General features: G+C 43.8%; 1 protein-coding gene and 1 non-coding gene across 2 annotated transcripts in view; both read left to right on the top strand.

Annotated features, from left to right (window-relative positions):
- Positions 1 to 17,288, top strand: part of Igsf11 (immunoglobulin superfamily member 11) — a 123,117-nt gene that overhangs the window by 15,811 nt on the left and 90,018 nt on the right. The gene's annotated exons all lie outside the window — the stretch shown is intronic.
- LOC114701501 lies at positions 10,683 to 10,785 on the top strand. The gene has a single exon (XR_003735834.1). It is a non-coding gene; the product is annotated as a U6 spliceosomal RNA (small nuclear RNA).

Genomic DNA, 17,288 nt, shown 5'->3' with positions numbered 1-17,288 from the left:
TCTGGAACCATGAACCCAAGCCTTTATCTTCAGTAAGTGTTTTCTAAGATGGGTGTCACGTGACAAAAAGGGACTAACACAGTTATCATTAATTCTTCTGTACAGTGTGACACAAAACCAAAGTCACACTTGAGTGGCTTCTTACTAAGAACAAGTTGCTGTTTGTCACCGTTCAGAGTCTAGACTAAAGGGAAAGCTAAGGTTTATTTTTTTTTCTGCCACAGTGCTGAAGTCAGCAGTATCGAGGTGCCGTTTCTTCACGTCCTTTTCTAGCGATAAAATTAACTTGCCTTTTGGCAGCCAGGCAGCCATAGCCCTTCATTAGTATTAGTGGTGGGTATTAGTGTGCAGCACACAGCCTAGGATCTGGGCACTGGATCTCCACAACACAGCTCTGTGGCTTAGTCTGGCTGAAGGTCAAGTTTTCAGAGATCAGCAAGTGGCCAAGAGCCTCTGGTGGCTTGTTCCGGGCTTGTCTCGGTCCCTCCTGGACGCTGCCCACTCGCTTTTCCTCAAGTCTGATCCCCTTACCTGGCCATGCACCTTTTACTCCTTGAGCGTTTCCTGCTCTGCTCCACACACCTGGGCAAGCATAGCTTGGCAGGTTATGTTCCGCAGACACAGATCCTGTTCCTTTTAGTAAGTACTGCTGTCTTCCAAAGTGGTTGTGCCAATGCTTGCCTCTGCTGGTGTGCAAAGAGTACACAAGAGCTCTAGGCCTCTGCATCCACCCTGTGACTGCTAGGGTCTGTCAGTCTAGGACATTTCCCTTCACTCATTCTGATGGGTTGTAATCTGTTCATTGTGTCGGCGTACATGTGTGTAGTTACTGTTTATTTTTTTTTTTTCTGGTTAGAAGCGGCATTACTTCCCCATCTCAATTTAAAAAAAAAAAAGATTTATAATTTTAAAAATTAGGTGTATGTGGGGGGTATGTACACATGTGTATTGGGTGCCCCATGGTGAGAAACTAATAAATTCTAATTAATAATGATGGTCTCAAAAACCCACCAAAGGACCGCTAGAGGCTCAAATAGAACAGTGGGTAGACTTTGCTCTCAAGTAGCAGCCATTTATTCTCTTTCTTTTCTTCTATTTGCTCATCTCCTTGTCTGTTTCTACGACACCATGTTTTTTAAATTAAATGTATTTCTGACACTATAAAATGTATTCCTATCATTCTCCTCCCACATCCTCTCTTACACCCTCACACTACCCCCGTCAGTTCCTACCCTCTCCTAGGAATCGTCTATAGTCATAGTTTTCTGTTTTGTTTTGTGGCCCACTGAGTTTTAACCAGGGCTGTCTGTGTGACCATGGGTTTGGAACTATACCCTGGAGTCTAGTGGGCTAGCCTGTCCTACCACTATTCTTATCATGACCAGCTTCTCCATGAATATCTTCCCTGTTTGGAGCTGCGGTTTTCTGTCTTATGATCTTAGTTTTCCTCCTGAATAGCATTTTCTTTTCAAAGGATCCATTTGGTTGTAAATAGCATTGCACATATTAAGACCTTCGCATCCTAATGCCACCAGTGTTTATTTTGTACAGGGGAGTTTAATTTTTGACCCAAAGACAGCATTTAAGGAAGTTCACAGAGATGTTACGGCCAACTTAGTGTTAGATGGCTTTTACATTTTTCTTTTTCTAGGAGAATTGTCTCATCAGCTTTGAAAGTTTGTTTGTTCTCTTCAGTTTTCCAACACAGTCAAGAACCCACTCTACATATGCCGCTGTGGTTTATACAGCACGAGTTAATGTGGGTTTTAGGTACTTAACATATGTGTCACTATAGTTAGAATCGTAACTGTGGTTATAATTTGCAGACTTATGTGACTCAGAAAAGAAGTACTTGTAGAATACTTGCTGTTAGGATCAGGTAAGGAAACTGAAGTGCAGATCCATCATAGCTAAAATGTCAGGTATCAGAAGATAAAGGCAGGTAGTCGTTCTTGTGTGCCACGTGTGAGGTCTTTGCTTCTTATGTTCTCAGCAGATTTTAGAATCAACAACAACCTCCTCACCCAAGAGAGATTATTATGTTCTAGGCCTTGGGGGATAAGAAAGATGAAAAAGGTGTAGGGTCCAGTCTTCAAGTGGAAGTGGTCCAGCTCATTCTGATGCAACGATGTGTGTGGCATTAATGGTTTGAATCAAGTGCTGTCTCCTTTTCAGTGCTTATCCTCATTCTGACAATGCATTCCATCCACAGGGTGCTGTGTTGGTTGGTTTGGGGCTTCTACAAGCTAAGCTGTCCACTTACGGCATGTATACTGGTGAGGAGGTAGTGGCCAGAACCAGGCAGAAAAAGGCAGTGCTACATTATTGAGGACCCACCTGTAAGCATGCAAGAGACCTAGTAAGGTGCTGGAAAGGATCTAAAGTTAAAAGAGGAGAGGTTGTCAAACTTCAGATTTTGAGAACAGTGTGCTACCATAGACTGGTGGGCTTCTAGACAACAGAAGTCTGTTTCTCACTAAAAGGCTAGGAGTCTGAAATCTTCATGTATGGAAGATTTGATGCTTCCTGCTTCTTAATTCAGAGACAGCCACCTTCCTGTGTCCCTAGGTGATGGGAGAGACAGCTCTCTTGTAAGGAGCTGACTCCATTCACAGTGGGTACCATCATGATCTAACCACGTCTCAAGAGTCCCCCCCACCCCCCACCCCCATGCAACCACCTGGGTGATTAGGTTTCAACATTTGGTTTTTGAGGAGACATGGACATTTAGTCTGTAGCAGTCATACATGAAGGTCTAGGACCACAGAACAAAGCTGGGAACCTGCACATGCCCATCACACTTTTTTTTAAAAAAACTATTTATTACATTTAATTTTACGTATCAGCCACGGATTCCCTTGTTCTCCGCCCCCCCACCTCCCCCCAGCCCACCCCCCATTCCCATCTCCTCCAGGGCAAAGTCTTCCCTGAGGATTGAGTTCAACCTCGTAGATTCAGTCCAGGCAGGTCCAGTCCCCTCCTCCCAGGCTGAGCCAAGTGTCCCTGTATAAGCCCCAGGTTCCAAACTGCCAGCTCATGCACTTAGGACAGGACCTGGTCCCACTCCCTGGATGCCTCCCAAGCAGATCAAGCTAATCAACTGTCTTATTTATCCAGAGGGCCTGATCCAGTTGGGGGCTCCTCAGCTATTGGTTCATAGTTCATGTGTTCCCTTTCGTTTGGCTATTTGTCCCTGTGCTTTTTCCAACCTTGGTCTCAACAATTCTGGCTCATACAAACCCTCCTCTTTCTTGCCAATTGGACTCCTGGAGCTCCGCCTGGGGCCTGGTCGTGGATCTCTCCGGTTCCCTCAGTCATTCAATTAAGTAACAGCAACAGCAGTAATAGCAAAAAGAGGCTCCAGATAGGACAAGTGCTACTTACCATTTCTCTGTGAAGGAGCAGCTGGTCAAGGTCCTCTAGCAGAGGAAAATGGTGAACCAGAGAACTTCATGTGGATACAAGAGCCAACCCTTTCCTCCCCTGGCCTGGAATAGCTTGAGGAGCTACCTCCTGCATTCATTAAGACATTTTTCTTGAGTAAAGCAGGGCTAAGGGAAGAAATTTTAAAGACTATGTGATCCATCCAAGAGCAAGATGAACAAGTTTGCTCCCAGAAGCTGGTCATGTTGGGTCGGCCTGAGATGTTGAGATTGGATGGACCTTAGTTTAACCTCCTGACTCCTGCTGACTCCTGCTGCCCATTCAGGATGCAAGTAGAATGTTATGGGGGTAGTGATAACCATTCCTGGTTGTCAACTTGACTGCATCTGGAATTAACTAAAACCCCCAAATGGGAGCACCCCTGTGAGGGATTTTTGTTGTATTTGAAGAGGGAAGGTCCATTTCTATTCTGGATCTTTAAGGTGGGAACACACATTTAATCCAGATCTTTTGAGGGGGGAAGACCTGACTCTAACCTTGGCCACACCTTCTGCTGCAAGCCTATATGAGGACAAGGAAGAACGAAGATTTTCCCCATTGCCTGCTTGTTCTCACCTCTCTGGCAAGTCCATTCCTTCACTGGCATTAGAGCCTACTTCTCTGGGATTCCAGCATATACTGAAGATCAGCTGATATATGTATGAGAGAAGAGGAGAGGAGAGAGATTCCTTCTATTAGTTCTGTTTCTCTCGAGATCCCTGACTCATACACAGGGCAAGCATGGGAAGTGGCAAGATCAGGTCAGTTTGAGAGAAAATTGATTCTAAATTGATTCTGTTTTCCATATGCATATCTCCTAACAAAGGAATGAAAAATCAATACATTACTCCTCTCTTAATATAGTTTATTTAGATGCACAGCCAGGCCCATGGAACCTAGAGCCTTCTTCATCTACCCAGATGCACCAACTCTTGAGCCCTGTCCTAGTTTTTAGCTTAAGCACAGAGCCATTGCACACACAGACTGTGCTGCTTTACCAGATCTCAGCAGATAACCTTTTCCTTCAAGAAAAGCCTCTTTATTTTCTTGATCACTTGGGCTGTTTTCTTTTAATACTTGGATTTGGCAGGCTTTTTTTTTTTTTTTTTTCTGATACTGAGGTGCCCACAGTGAGCTCAATGTGAGTAAACAGCTTGGAACACAGAAGCTGAATGGGTTCTGGCCACATGTGCCGAGTGGTGGCCAGCCAAGTCATCCTCCATCCAGTGCCAGCTCAGAGAGGCTTCAGTTCTGCTGTCAACACCACTTCCCCAAGTCACACACGTATCCTCTGTTTTTGGTCCTGACGTTTCTAGTCTGGGTGTCATTCAAATGTTGGGTTCCTCCTCTATGCCATGCACCACCGTACACCTTTTGATGTGTATTTACTCATTGGTTTTGAAGCTAAGCCTGTGAGGTATGTGATCATCCGTTTCCCAGTGGAGAAGTTGGCCGTGTGCTTACAGTGCAGGATAAATTTCAGTACCTGGAGTTAGTGCCTGGGGGAGGACATAAGATAAGACAGAAGAGCCAGCCTCATGCCAGGCTCAGATGTCAGTAAGTGGATTAGATTTTGTTCTCTGAGCTCTGGCCTTTGTGGCAGTTTATTCTCTGTCTAGGAATGTGGGAAATATTTGTAAGAGTGGCGACTGGCCCCAAAAGGGCTTTAGGAACCTTAAAAATGGAAAAGTATCAAACTTTAAGCCTGAGGAAACTCAACTATCCAGGAGGAGTGAGTCCTTCACGGTTCTGCAATTTTCCTCAAGAGACTACATTCTCCCTCATCTCTGTCCCCACATGACTGTGGTTTGGATATGCCCATTGGGTAATTCAGCTCTGGCAATGAGAGTTCCTTTTCAAAAATTTGTATCATATAGGAATGCTAGAAGACTTGTGTTGTTACATTCTAAGAGGAAATGCTAAAAATTACTACATATGTTTTGGGGTCAATAAAAGGAAAGATACCCAGAGCTTACTTACCTGTCTTCACTGTGTTTATAACTTTACAGAAGAGAGAGAGATTTGTGAATGTGTAATAGATTCTAGGCTTTCCATATGCATTATTTAATTTGTCTCCAACATATCCTGGCCTTATTTTCATTTTATATTCAAGAAATGTGGTGATTAGAAAGATCAAATAGGATCACATGGCTGACTTTAATTTTTATTAAGTGTAATAAACTTTAAAAATTTTAGACTTATTTTCTTGCTTGAGAATACAGTAATAAAATATTATCTCACCTTGAAGTCCCCCCCTTCTTTTTTTTAAATTCCTGGGACTTGAAGGCAATGCTGATGCTTCAGCGCCCCACTGGGATTTCACTTCCAGAGCAGTCTCCCCAGACTTAGCTCTTTCTTTCTCTTTGTCTATATACTGTGCCAATACCTTAACCCTTACCAGTTTACTATTACTTACACACTTAACTGTTTGTGCATCCCTTCCTTTCTTAACTAGTCCTTAATAAATGCTCATTTCATAAACAGAAAGTGATAATTGTAAAGATAACTTAGAAGTGCTCCTGGAGCATGTGGAAGCTAATAGAGTCTTGCAGGGTCTGAGTGAGACTCAGAACAGCTCAGAGGAACCTGAGTACTAGGCAGAACAGAGAGGGAGTCAGTGTCAGAGGTGGTCACGTGGGAGGAAGCAGCATCGCTTGTTCCTATTGGGAAGAAATGTGAGTTACATTTGGATGACATGTTTATTATTCAGCTCTTTTAAAACTACCCCTAATGGTATCTCTTTTCTGTTGTTTCCTCAAAATTAATTATCTTTTGGTAGCTATGGTAACTCATTCGAAGCTCTGTTTTGCATGAGGTCTGTACACACTGACCTATTGCCTTCAGCATTCTAAACATTTTCATGCTTAGTCGGTAGTTCTGCATTACAGTGTTCCCTTCCTTCTGTTGAAGTTCGCTTTCCCCTGTAGACTTGTAAGGACAGTTTTATAAGGAATCCGGGATGACAGACTGGCTGACAAGTGGCAGGAGATGCCCACCATCGTGAGTAGTGTTTGTGCCGTGTGTTACCTGTATGCACATCTTCCTAGGCAGGTCTCATGTGGAGGAACTTTCAACACTTGGTGCTTACCGGCTTGGTTTGCCCAGCTTCCATGCTCTGGGAACCCATGCTCTCACTCTGTGGCTCTCACACTTTCCTTCCTTCTTGGGACCCAGTGCCTCCTGTCTGGCCCTGGTATAGCCAGTCCCACCTCTGGCTGTGTGGCTTTTCTTTCCCTGGGCTGCTTTCTCACCTGTCACCAACTTTCCAGCCCAGCTCCCTGCCTGATCTGGCCTCTGGTTTTGCCCTCCCTCATTTGGAGGACTTCCGAGCCTGAGCCTTAGCTCTCTGAGGTAGACCAGATCACCTCATTGTCTTTTCTTCTGTGGTCAGGGTATTGTTTAACTCTTGAGTCTTTCTTTTATGGGAGCAGGGACAGATAACCCCTGCTTGCCAAGTGATTGGGTTAGATAAAGAAGTGGACCTTGCAACTCCTGGTGCACAGTGAGTTTCCCGCTCTTCCTACAGCACCAGTATTGAAAAATGACACTTTTTTTTTTCCCTTAAGGAACTATTTAAACACTTTAATCATGGGCTAACCGTGTGACTCTGTGTGGGTATGTACGTGTGGATTCAAGTGCTTGTAGAAGCCAGAAGAAGTTGTGAGATCCCAGGAGCTGGAGTTAGTGGTTGTGAGCCACCCCAGATGGGGGCTGGGACCCGAACCTAGGTCCTCTGTAGGAGCATTCTGAACCACAGAGCCGTCTCTCTAGCCCCTGCTCTTCTTTCTTCATACTTGGTATTTACTTGCTAAATATTTACTTAGTGCCTGCTTCATGTTAGACTTTGTCCTAGGGGCTGAGGATACATCCTGGAGGCAAAGCAGACAACAACAAACAAAGAAAAAAAAATAACATCTAAGGCACCAAAAGAAAAGAAGACTCTCACATGTCCATTTCAGTCACCCCTTAAAATATTCACTCACCACACATACAAGTAGACTAAGAACAGGATGACAGGAGAAGGTGGGTGTGTGAGTGTCCTTAAGGTTTTTAAATGTTTTTAATGTGTTTTAAAATGCTTTTGCATGTTTTTAGAATGCTTTTTATGTTTTTCAGTGCTTTTTATGTTTAAAAAAAAAACGCTTTTAATATTTTAAAAACGTTTTTAAAAATGTTTTTAAAATGCCTTTACCTCTGTGGGATGCTTGCCCATGTTCATGCTGCCAGGTGCAACATGGATTCCTTGGTGGCGTGACACGGTCATGTCAGTCCCAGAGTCTTGGCCACGGATAACCTTGTATTCATGTTAAATAAGCTGGATTTTAGCCAAGCGGTGGCGGTTGTTTCTAGGTAAACGACTCCCTTTTGCTCAGAGCACCAACAGGAGCCTTCACCACTTCGCTGTCCCCCAGTACGGCATGTGCCACGGTATCTGACACAGGGAGGTGACGCAGAAAAGGATTGTGGGCGCAGAAAACGCACGTTTCTCCCGGGGAGCTTTTACACTCTGGGGAGGGGTGTTGATAAAGCAGAGTTGTGCTTAAGTTGTAGTCCCTTTAGAATCATTTTTAATTTTCAGTATTTACCAAATAAATATAAGCTTCTAAGATCAGTGACTCACACTTTTCCAAGAGCCTGATGGAAAAAAGGTATATGGTTAGATATTTATTGACTGGCCTCTGATTTTAATGTTAATAGTTCCCCACTGGAAGGGGAAGAGTCCATCTAGGTGTGGCAGCTTCTTCATGAGAATTGACATAGCTCTCTGTAGTCCCAGAATTGAAGATGCCAAAAGCCTTCTCCCAGTTTGTTGCTCCCTTACGCTCAGCCCCTCCCCCTTACCTCTGTTCTTACATATCTCACACAGTGAGAAACCTGGAGAACTAACGTGGCCTTTTCCAAATAGCACAGCATGTCAGTGGAAAAGTTTGGACCAGAGTTTGGGTAAATGCTTTCTCCAAGGGGGTGGAGGGGAAGGTAAAATAATGCAGCTATATAATGTTTCTGGTCCCTTTATTATTTTAAGCTCTTAAAGGGTCAAGCGTCGTATTCACCTGGGTCTCTCTGTCCCTGCATCCTACCCCACAGTGACTTTACCCCACAAGCACACACCAGCGTGCTTCAGCATTTGCATCAGGTCTATTTAAGCACAGTGGGGGTGCCTCATCGTGTACCAAGTATAACCCACGTTGGAGACCCTGCCCCTCAGCTCGTCTGCTTCTGTTGCGTTCTCACAGTCCAGGCTGACTAAGACAACACACAGGAGAAGATACTCCAGCTTCCCTTCAGGATCTGCAGCAGCTGGAGAGAAGTCAAACAGATGGGCTTTTCCACCCTGATTATCTCGACTTCCTAAATTTAGAAATACATGCTTTAAAAAAAAATGTAAATTACCCAAGGGGGTGGCGTAGCACATGCCAGGCTGTGCTAACGAGTGCAAATAGATGTCATCTGCCGGCTCGATGCTCGGCTCCCACTGCTCCGGCTCTATTTTGTTTCCTTTAAGTTTGTTTTATTTTATTACTGTTTTTTTTTTCTTCTGAAGCTGTGCTGTCAAGTCTCTGTTCACATGTTGACTATTAGTTTAAGATTTCTTTCCTCCTTTCTTTCCTTCCTTCCTTCCTTCCTTCCTTCCCCCCCCCTCCCCTTCCTTCCTTCCTTCCTTCCTTCCTTCCTTCCTTCCTTCCGAGACAGGGTTGTAGACCATATTGGTCACAAACTTTTGCTGTAGTCAAGGATGGCATTGAACTCTTTATCTTCTGCTTCCTAAGTGCTGGCAGGTATATAGGATATTAACCTAAAATGGCATGTGATCTATCTTTGAAGGACTCAGAAGTCCTTCAAACTAGTGGACCAGGCTAGGAGAGGAAGGTATTAGATAAGGACCTTCTCTTGTCTTACTTTGGCTATAAACTAGCTGGGTGGGTTTAGGTGGGACACTTCCTCCACTATATGGGTGCACTGGATTCAGTAGATTCTAATGAACCTTAACTATGAGTTATAAGGATCTCTCTCTTGCTTGCTTTAAAAAGTCTATTTGCAAGTTATTTTAAACATCATCATGCCCTAGAATATATAGCACAGTGCCCAACATAGATTAGATGTTTAAATATTGTCAAAAAAAATCAACATTATATATCTTACATTTCCTCTTAGGAAAACTCATTGAGAAAACTTTAGAAACCAAATGTTTAATGACCACTTTGTTTTCATTAGAATACACTAGACTAGTCTCTTCTGTATCCTATAGTTGTTGAACGGACTGAACAATGATCCAGAGACATAGGAGGCATGAACAGACATTGAGGAGGTTTAGACTTACATATCACCTTCCACTAGGGTGTAAATTATATGGAAGAATTACTTGATTCATTCGTCCATTCATTTATTATCTGGATCTTGCCATGTGGCCAAGGCTGGCCTGATACTCACTGTGTAGTCCAGGCTGAATTTGAGTTTTTTGATTCTCCTGCTTCAGCCTTGATTGCTGGGATAATAGGCATGTACCATCATGTCAGGATGGGAATCATATTGTATGTGACATGAATGTTTATAGGACCACTCTTATTCTAAAGTTCCAACAAAACACACACACACACACACACACACACACGCACGCACGCACGCACGCACGCACGCACACACGCACGCACGCGTGCGTATGTATGTATGTATGTATGTATAACAATCTGTGAGTCCATCAAAGGAAGTGGATTGAGTGGAGATAAGTCTAGAAGGTTGTTCTCAGAGGAAGAGTGGAGAATGGACATTTAGGAAGCAAGAGGGTGATGGGGAAGGAGGGAGAGACATGGCTGCTCTAGCCAATCTCAGCAGAGTCAGCAGGCAGTCCCAGAGCAGAGCCGAGCTTGGGAGGTGTGAACCTTTTCCTTGTGAAGGGAGGTGGGATCAAGGGAAGTTGAGGCGAGAGATCAGGGCAGAGGACAGCAGAGAAGTAGACATTTAGATCTTACCTGGTGCCCAGGGAGAAGGCTTCTAGAGTTTTACACAGAGGAGTCACTTGCTCCAGATTGCTTTAAGACATTTGACTTCAGAGTTGTGTGGAGGATGGGCTGGCCACCGGCTAGGAGATAGTGGAAGAATCTGCTGGGATACTTCAAGATCCAGTGAGAGTCCTAAGAGACAGAAGAAAGCAAGTCTGAGGGATTCTCAAGGACTCTGTTAAAACCTTGGAATTATTACTGTTTCAAAGCTAAAATAAAAGAAAAAGGATGTGTGTGGAAGCATTGTAAAGAGAGAACTTGCTTCCTCAGCACATATATTAAAATAGGAACAATACAGAGAAGATTAACATGGCCCATGTTCAAGGATGACATGCAAATTTGTGAAGCATCCCCCTTTTTAAAAAAAATCAGATAAAGGTGATAAGACACATCATGGAGAAAATGAAAAAAAAAAACCAGAGGAACAAGATAATGAAGCTATTGGGGATATTAAACCAGGAGGATGAGGGGGTTGAGGAACTCACTGATGCATGTAAAGAAAGAGAGCGTGGTCCTCGGGAGAAGAAAGTGCAACAGGAGATTTCTGAGGGAAACCGTTACCACAGCTCCAGCTGCTGCTCTTGCCTCAGCTGCTACCAAAGCTGAGCACCTGGTCACTGCGGGAGAGAGATGAAATCTCTGGTAGCTCTCCTGCGTGAAACACAGATGGAGAAACTAAAGTTCGGATATTTTGAAGAGCTGGAAACCTTTATGGACAGAGACCAAGAGGCCCCAGAACAACAGCAGCAGCAGTTAGTTACTTCCTGAACACCAGAACTTCCACGTGGAGCAATTGAAATACGCTGAGTTAGGAGGCCAACAACAAACGGAAGGGCAGCAGCATGGCCAGAACCCTCAGCGAGCACACTAGCACTCCAGAGGAGCTGGTCTGGCAGCAGGACACCCTGGCATGATGCCTCATCAGCGACTCCCTCCCTACCCTCAATGCTGTCACTCCCGTCTCTCCCAGCCAGGTCACAAGACTGATGCCTGGGCAGCCCATGCCAGGCTGCACGATTCCCACTGTGGCAGCCCACATCCACCCAACTGGGAGTGGCCCTGTCCCACCTGGTATGCCTCCCTCTGATGCCTGGAAACCTCTTAGGACCCCGGGTACCCCTCACAGCACCAGAGAGCATGTATCCTCCTCCACCACAGCAGCAGCAGCTGCCTCTGCTTGGGGATGGGGGTCCCTCCACCTCTCGCTCCAGGCCCATTTCCATGCCGGAACACAAAAGTCCATAGTAGAGATTTGCCTTGAGGCTCTCGGTTGCCTCTCACCAGGTGGTCCTAGTCGCCATCAGAGTACCCAGTTACTTGAGCTAAGGAAACCTCATTCCTTCTTGTGTGTGTTCTAGACTCTTGGAGTGGAAATGGAAATGAGCTTGCCCCTCACAGAGGCGACAGACCCCAGTGCCTTTGACAGTGGCCCCCATACCCCCCCACTTCCCTCCATTCTCTTCCAAAGGAAACTCGCTTCAAATGCTCACCTCTCCCCCTGGAGTCCTAGAAGGAGCCCTGGATTCTGGTTCATACCGTGGTCCTTTGTAACCTTTTAATAAGATCGCTTTGCACTTTGAAAGATGCAGGTATAGGGATTTTTAAAACGCCGGTAACCTTCAGAACCCAAGTTCAACGCAGCTCTTTGTGTGTTTCATAGGTTTCACTCCTGTAATAACGCCCATTCGATTCTGTGAGGGCCGGGATACTGTGCGGGTTTGTCCAATCCACTCAGTGTGGATTTTTTTTCTTGTTGCTTTATTTTTTTAAATGGTGGGAGTTTTGAGATTTTGAGAGAAAATGAGTGAAAGTAGCTTAATTTCTTCTCTTTCATTGGATAGATGAAATACCATTTATGAAAAAATCCTAAAGAGGCTATTTCCACCTTAGCATGGGGGAACAGGAAGAAGGAAAGAAGTGTAGAATTTGACGGAGTTTCAGTTAGTAGGTGAGGAATGTAAAACCAAAATCTGTTCATGGGGAATCAGATCCAGCCTTTAGTGTACATTGTCTGGTTCTAGTGTGAGTCAGCAGGCTGGACCTCAGAAATCTAGACTGATAGAAATATTCACTTCGTTCCCATGAAATAATACCCTTGAGCAGAAACTGAGTGAAAGTATCTTTCTTATGGGGACAGGAGGATGTGAAGTATAAATGGATTGAATGAAGTCTGTAAAAATCCTAGTTTAGAACTTTGGAATCTTGTGAAAGGCTTGGAAAACACAATGCATGATTTTGAGACTAGCAGAACCCAGCAGATGTTCTCTTCCGGAATTTGTCTGGAGATTAATCACTGAGCCTGCCGGTTTTCCTGTTTCTCAGAGGTCCTCGAGACTCTCTGGCTGTCCCTTCCTCCAGGTCTTTCCCCCTAAGTTACATGTGTGTCGCTTGTCTATCTTATACTTCTGTGACTGGCCTGGGGAGTGGGGTGCTTTGCTCTGGTCCTCTCCCTTCCCCCTCCTCTTCCCTCCCTAATAGTCAGATATGAAGCTAAGTAAGCCGTGCTTATCAACGATTGCATCTTCTCATCCATCTAAATGATAAAAGCATAATTTTAGTGTGGAAATAAATCATGCCTTGTTTTACAGTTCTGAACTATAGGTTATAGTCTTTGTTGTCATCATGAGAGTTTCCTGTAAAATGCCCATTATAAATGGTTCTACCTTGATGCATTAGTGAGAGGTTTAAGCAAGCTAATGTACGCACTGGGCATGGTCACTAGCCAGGCGAAATACACCGTGTGTTTTTGTGGCTTTCCTGTTCTCCACTGATGTCCCTTATTGCCACGAAGACATCCGAGTATGCACCCCCTCTGCCATCTCAGATTTCCTAAGGACTATGTGTTTGATTTAAATGTTTGACGCAGTGGTGGCATGTGCCTTTATTCCGGGAGGCAGAAGCTGACAGATCTCTGAGTTCAAAGCCAGCCTGGTCTACAGAGTGAGTTCCAGGAGCTACACAGAGAAACCCTGTCTCAAAAAACAACAAAACACAATAAAAAGTTAGACAAAGACACATTCCTGATGTGTCATGCATGCTGATGCTCAGTGCTGCTATCTACAGAACATTGTTAGTCTCTCTCAGGCATAACTACTTTTTCTTGTCAACTGCAATGTAAGACAGGCAATTATCCTAATTTTAGAAATAAAGACAGAGGGGCTCCAGGGTGTGATTAAGCCATTCCTTGCTTGTCAGGGCTGTGGGAACTCAGATGAGAACCTAGGTGGGTCTGCTTGTAAAGTCACTAATCATGCCTCAGAGAAAGGACCCTTACATGGTTACTGACAAGGATTTTGTTGTTGTTTTCCAGTGAACTTCATTGAGGTTCAGTTAGCATGGAAACATTTTCAACTATATAAAGAGAATAGTTTAGAGATGGCTGGATATATATCCATTGAGTCACCATTTCAGTAAAATTACAGGGCGTTTTTATTTGTGCTTACAGATTACCTGTAACAGGCATAAGAAGCTGCTGGTCTGTTCATTGAGATTGTGTATTATTTTGTGCTTGGTAAGCTTGTTTAGATAGAATCCTATAGTATATGCATTTTAAAACCTAGTATGCTTTTTAAAAAAATAATTACTATTAACTCTGAGTTATTTCCCTTTTTAAAGATTTATTTTATGTGTAGGGATGTTTGGCCTCCATGTGTGTATATGGACCACATGTGTGCCTGGGAGGTCAGAAGAGGGCATTGAACCGCTTAGAACTGGAACTATGGATGGTTGTGAACCACCATGTGGGTGGTGGGAACCAAACTTGGGGCCTCTGCAAGGGCAGCATGAGGTCTTAACCTCTGAGCATCTCTCCAGCCTTGTCATAATGATTTAGAAACTCCTCTGAAGGCATCGATAGTTTGATTGGATTGTTGTTGGTGAGAACTTCATGTGGATATACTTGGTTTTTCCAATCTTCTGCTGGGGAACATTTTAGTTGTTTCTAGGTTGGAGATTACTGTGGACACATTTTATTCTTTTATTTTTTTGGGGGGTGGTTAATAAATGGTTGGTGTTTATATTTCTTGGAAACTTTCAAATTGTTTTACAAAGTAATTGCACCATTTTCCTTGGTGAACTGTTTGTTCAAATATCTTGCTTGCTTCTTTCTTTCTTCTTTTTTTTTAAAGCGCCTTTGTTTTCTTACTATTGAGTAGATGTTAACTTTGAATAGTTCCCCATTTCTGTTATTCTATCTTGAAATTCATTTTCTTTCCTTTATTTTCTATTCTGCTTTTAAGCTTGTCCAATGAATTTTAAACTGCAGACATTTAAAACTTCTAGCTCTTCATTTTATTTCTTATTATAGCATTTATTCCTTAAAACTAAGACTTCCTGTATATTTATTATAGATGCCCATTTTCTTTGTTGAACATAATTGTGATAATTTAAAATCCACGCCTGAAAATTCCAGCATCTGATTCATCTTGAGACTTGCATCGTAATTTAATATGTCCTGTTACCTGGGCCTTGGGATGCAAGAAGCTGGTTAAGTATTATTCTGAGTGTGCCTGTGAGGTATCTCTTGATGAGATTAGCACTTAAACTAGTCGGCTGTGAAAGGGTGTCACTCATGTGGGTGAGCATCATAATGTTGATGGTCTGGAGAGAACAGAGAGAGAGAGGGAGGAGAGAGAGAGAGGGAGAGAGAGAGAGAGAGGGAGGGAAGAGGGGGGAGGAGGAGGCTGGGTCCTGGAAGTGCCAGACTGAAGAAGCTGGGGTATAATTCTTCTAGCCTCCGTGCTTCTGATTCTCAGATCTTCAGAGCTGGGCAGGAATAACATCCCTTCCCCTCTGGCTCTCAGAGCTTACTACACCAGCTTTCCTGTGTCTGCAGCTCACAGCTGAGTGATAATGGGGCTTCTCCACACCCAAGAATCATATATGCCACAGTACCTTGTTATTAGTCTGTCTATAGAAGTGTCTGTGTGTATATACACAGGGGGAGGGAGGGAAGGAAGAAGGGAGGAGAGAAAGGAGGGCAGTGTGTGTGTGTGTGTGTGTGTGTGAGAGAGAGAGAGAGAGAGAGAGAGAGAGAGAGAGAGAGAGAGAGAGAGAGAGAGAGGAGAGACTGTTTAATATAGCAGCTATCAATTGTCATTTTCTTTTAAAATTAGATTTTTTTCTGAGGCTTTCTTTATGAGGTGCAATTTTAAATTATGTCAGCAGTATATTGAATCAAGCGTAGTTTATTGGAATCTGGTTTCTGCTCCCTTGCCCCTAACATGCTGGTTGTTATTACTCATTCAGTAAACAGCCAGTTCACTTGGTCAGAAAGCCTGTAAAGTGTGTCATGCCCATGGCGAGTGGTGGCTTGGAGCTCATGTCAGGCTACCCAAGTCTTCCTGTACGTCTGTGCTTCATTGTTCAGCAAGAGACTTACTTGTTCGATATGTCTGAAATTGTGGGGTCCACTTTCCCGCCCTCTCCTTTCTCAGGTTCCTCCCATATACTCTACTTGCCTTGACCTAGCCGGGTTCTTCCATCTATTAGATGGCAGGCATTCTAACTTAGGGTTTCTACATGCAGTGGTCATGCTAGGTGATGGGCCCTTGACATAGTTCCCACTGAAATTTGGTTTGTCCCATGCTTCAGGTATACGTGTTCAAGTATCTTCCAGAAAACTGGGTGGGATTCTCATATAAAATTTGACTCTCTCCTCAGTCATCTTCAAGGGTCTCCCTTATTCTCTTCTGGCTCCGGTCCCTTGAGCCGCTTCCTCTGCTTCTTAGGGATAATTGTTATGATGGACTTTTTTTTTTTCAATGGGAACTTATGGTTGAGAGGCATCACCACCATGAAGCCATCCTTAGGACAAAGCTGCAAACACCTAAAACTCATGTAGGCCAGGCACTTGGGCGGTTTGGACTTCCCGCTTACACTTGGTGAGTCTTCATAACTAGTCTACCAGGGCGATGCCAATCAACTCCAGAAAAGTCCTCAGAGAGACAGCAGAAGCAGTGTTTTTACCACTCATCTGGCAGTTCCTCAGTCCAGTACAGTTGTCACGTAGGCTGAACTACATAGGGGCTCCTGTCTGCTCCTGCTTCTCTTTTTTGTGTTTGGTTTTTAGTGACTTATAAGCAACATTGAAATGGGACGACAGCCGTGCGATTACATCTGGACGTCTGTGGCCTCATGAATACTGTTTTGTTAGAAGGTCCTTCTTATCCATGGTCTATCCTTTGCCACCTACAGTGGTTGTCCAAGCTCTGAGATAGGCCTGTGGAGAAGAGGCACATGAGAGGATGCTCCTAATAGGATGCTGATAGGAAAGGTTCTCTGCAAACCTTCCTCCATGTGTTTGTATAGCATCCCTTCGCTTCTCTTCCCTGATTTGCTCACTGTTACCGCCCTTCTCATTTGGCCTAATTTTACCAAATATACAGCATCCCGTGAAAGTATTATGTTCCATGCCATGGTTTGACTTTTCATGCTTTATTTGTAATCTGGGTGTCACATAATTGAAGCTAGAAATCTAGTCCTTTGTAGAGCTTTTAACTTGCTCAGTTTGTGTGGTACTTGTAAATAGCATGGTATCCCAGTGATGGGTGAAACAAAAACCTCCCACTGGAGAGGCTTGGAGAAAGAGCAAACTAATCTCCAATCTGTTAATAGTTGCCTCTTTTCATTTTTCATAATACGGGTTTTGCAAAGGACTCTGGCTTTGTGGGAGAAGAGAAAGACTGGATAATTGCATTTTGGATATGTTTGTTGGCCTCTAGAATTTAGTCTAGAAGGCTGCACACTGGCACAAGTGGATTAAATAGTGTATAGTTTGTATCTTCAGATGGTGTATTAGGGTTCTTCAGAGGATCAAGTGTACGCACACATGTGTTCATGTATTCAGAGAAGTTTATTATAAGG

Source organism: Peromyscus leucopus, chromosome 12 (assembly GCF_004664715.2).
Source record: "Peromyscus leucopus breed LL Stock chromosome 12, UCI_PerLeu_2.1, whole genome shotgun sequence".
Lineage (NCBI taxonomy): Eukaryota > Metazoa > Chordata > Mammalia > Rodentia > Cricetidae > Peromyscus > Peromyscus leucopus.
This window is presented reverse-complemented; position numbering and strand designations above follow the sequence as displayed.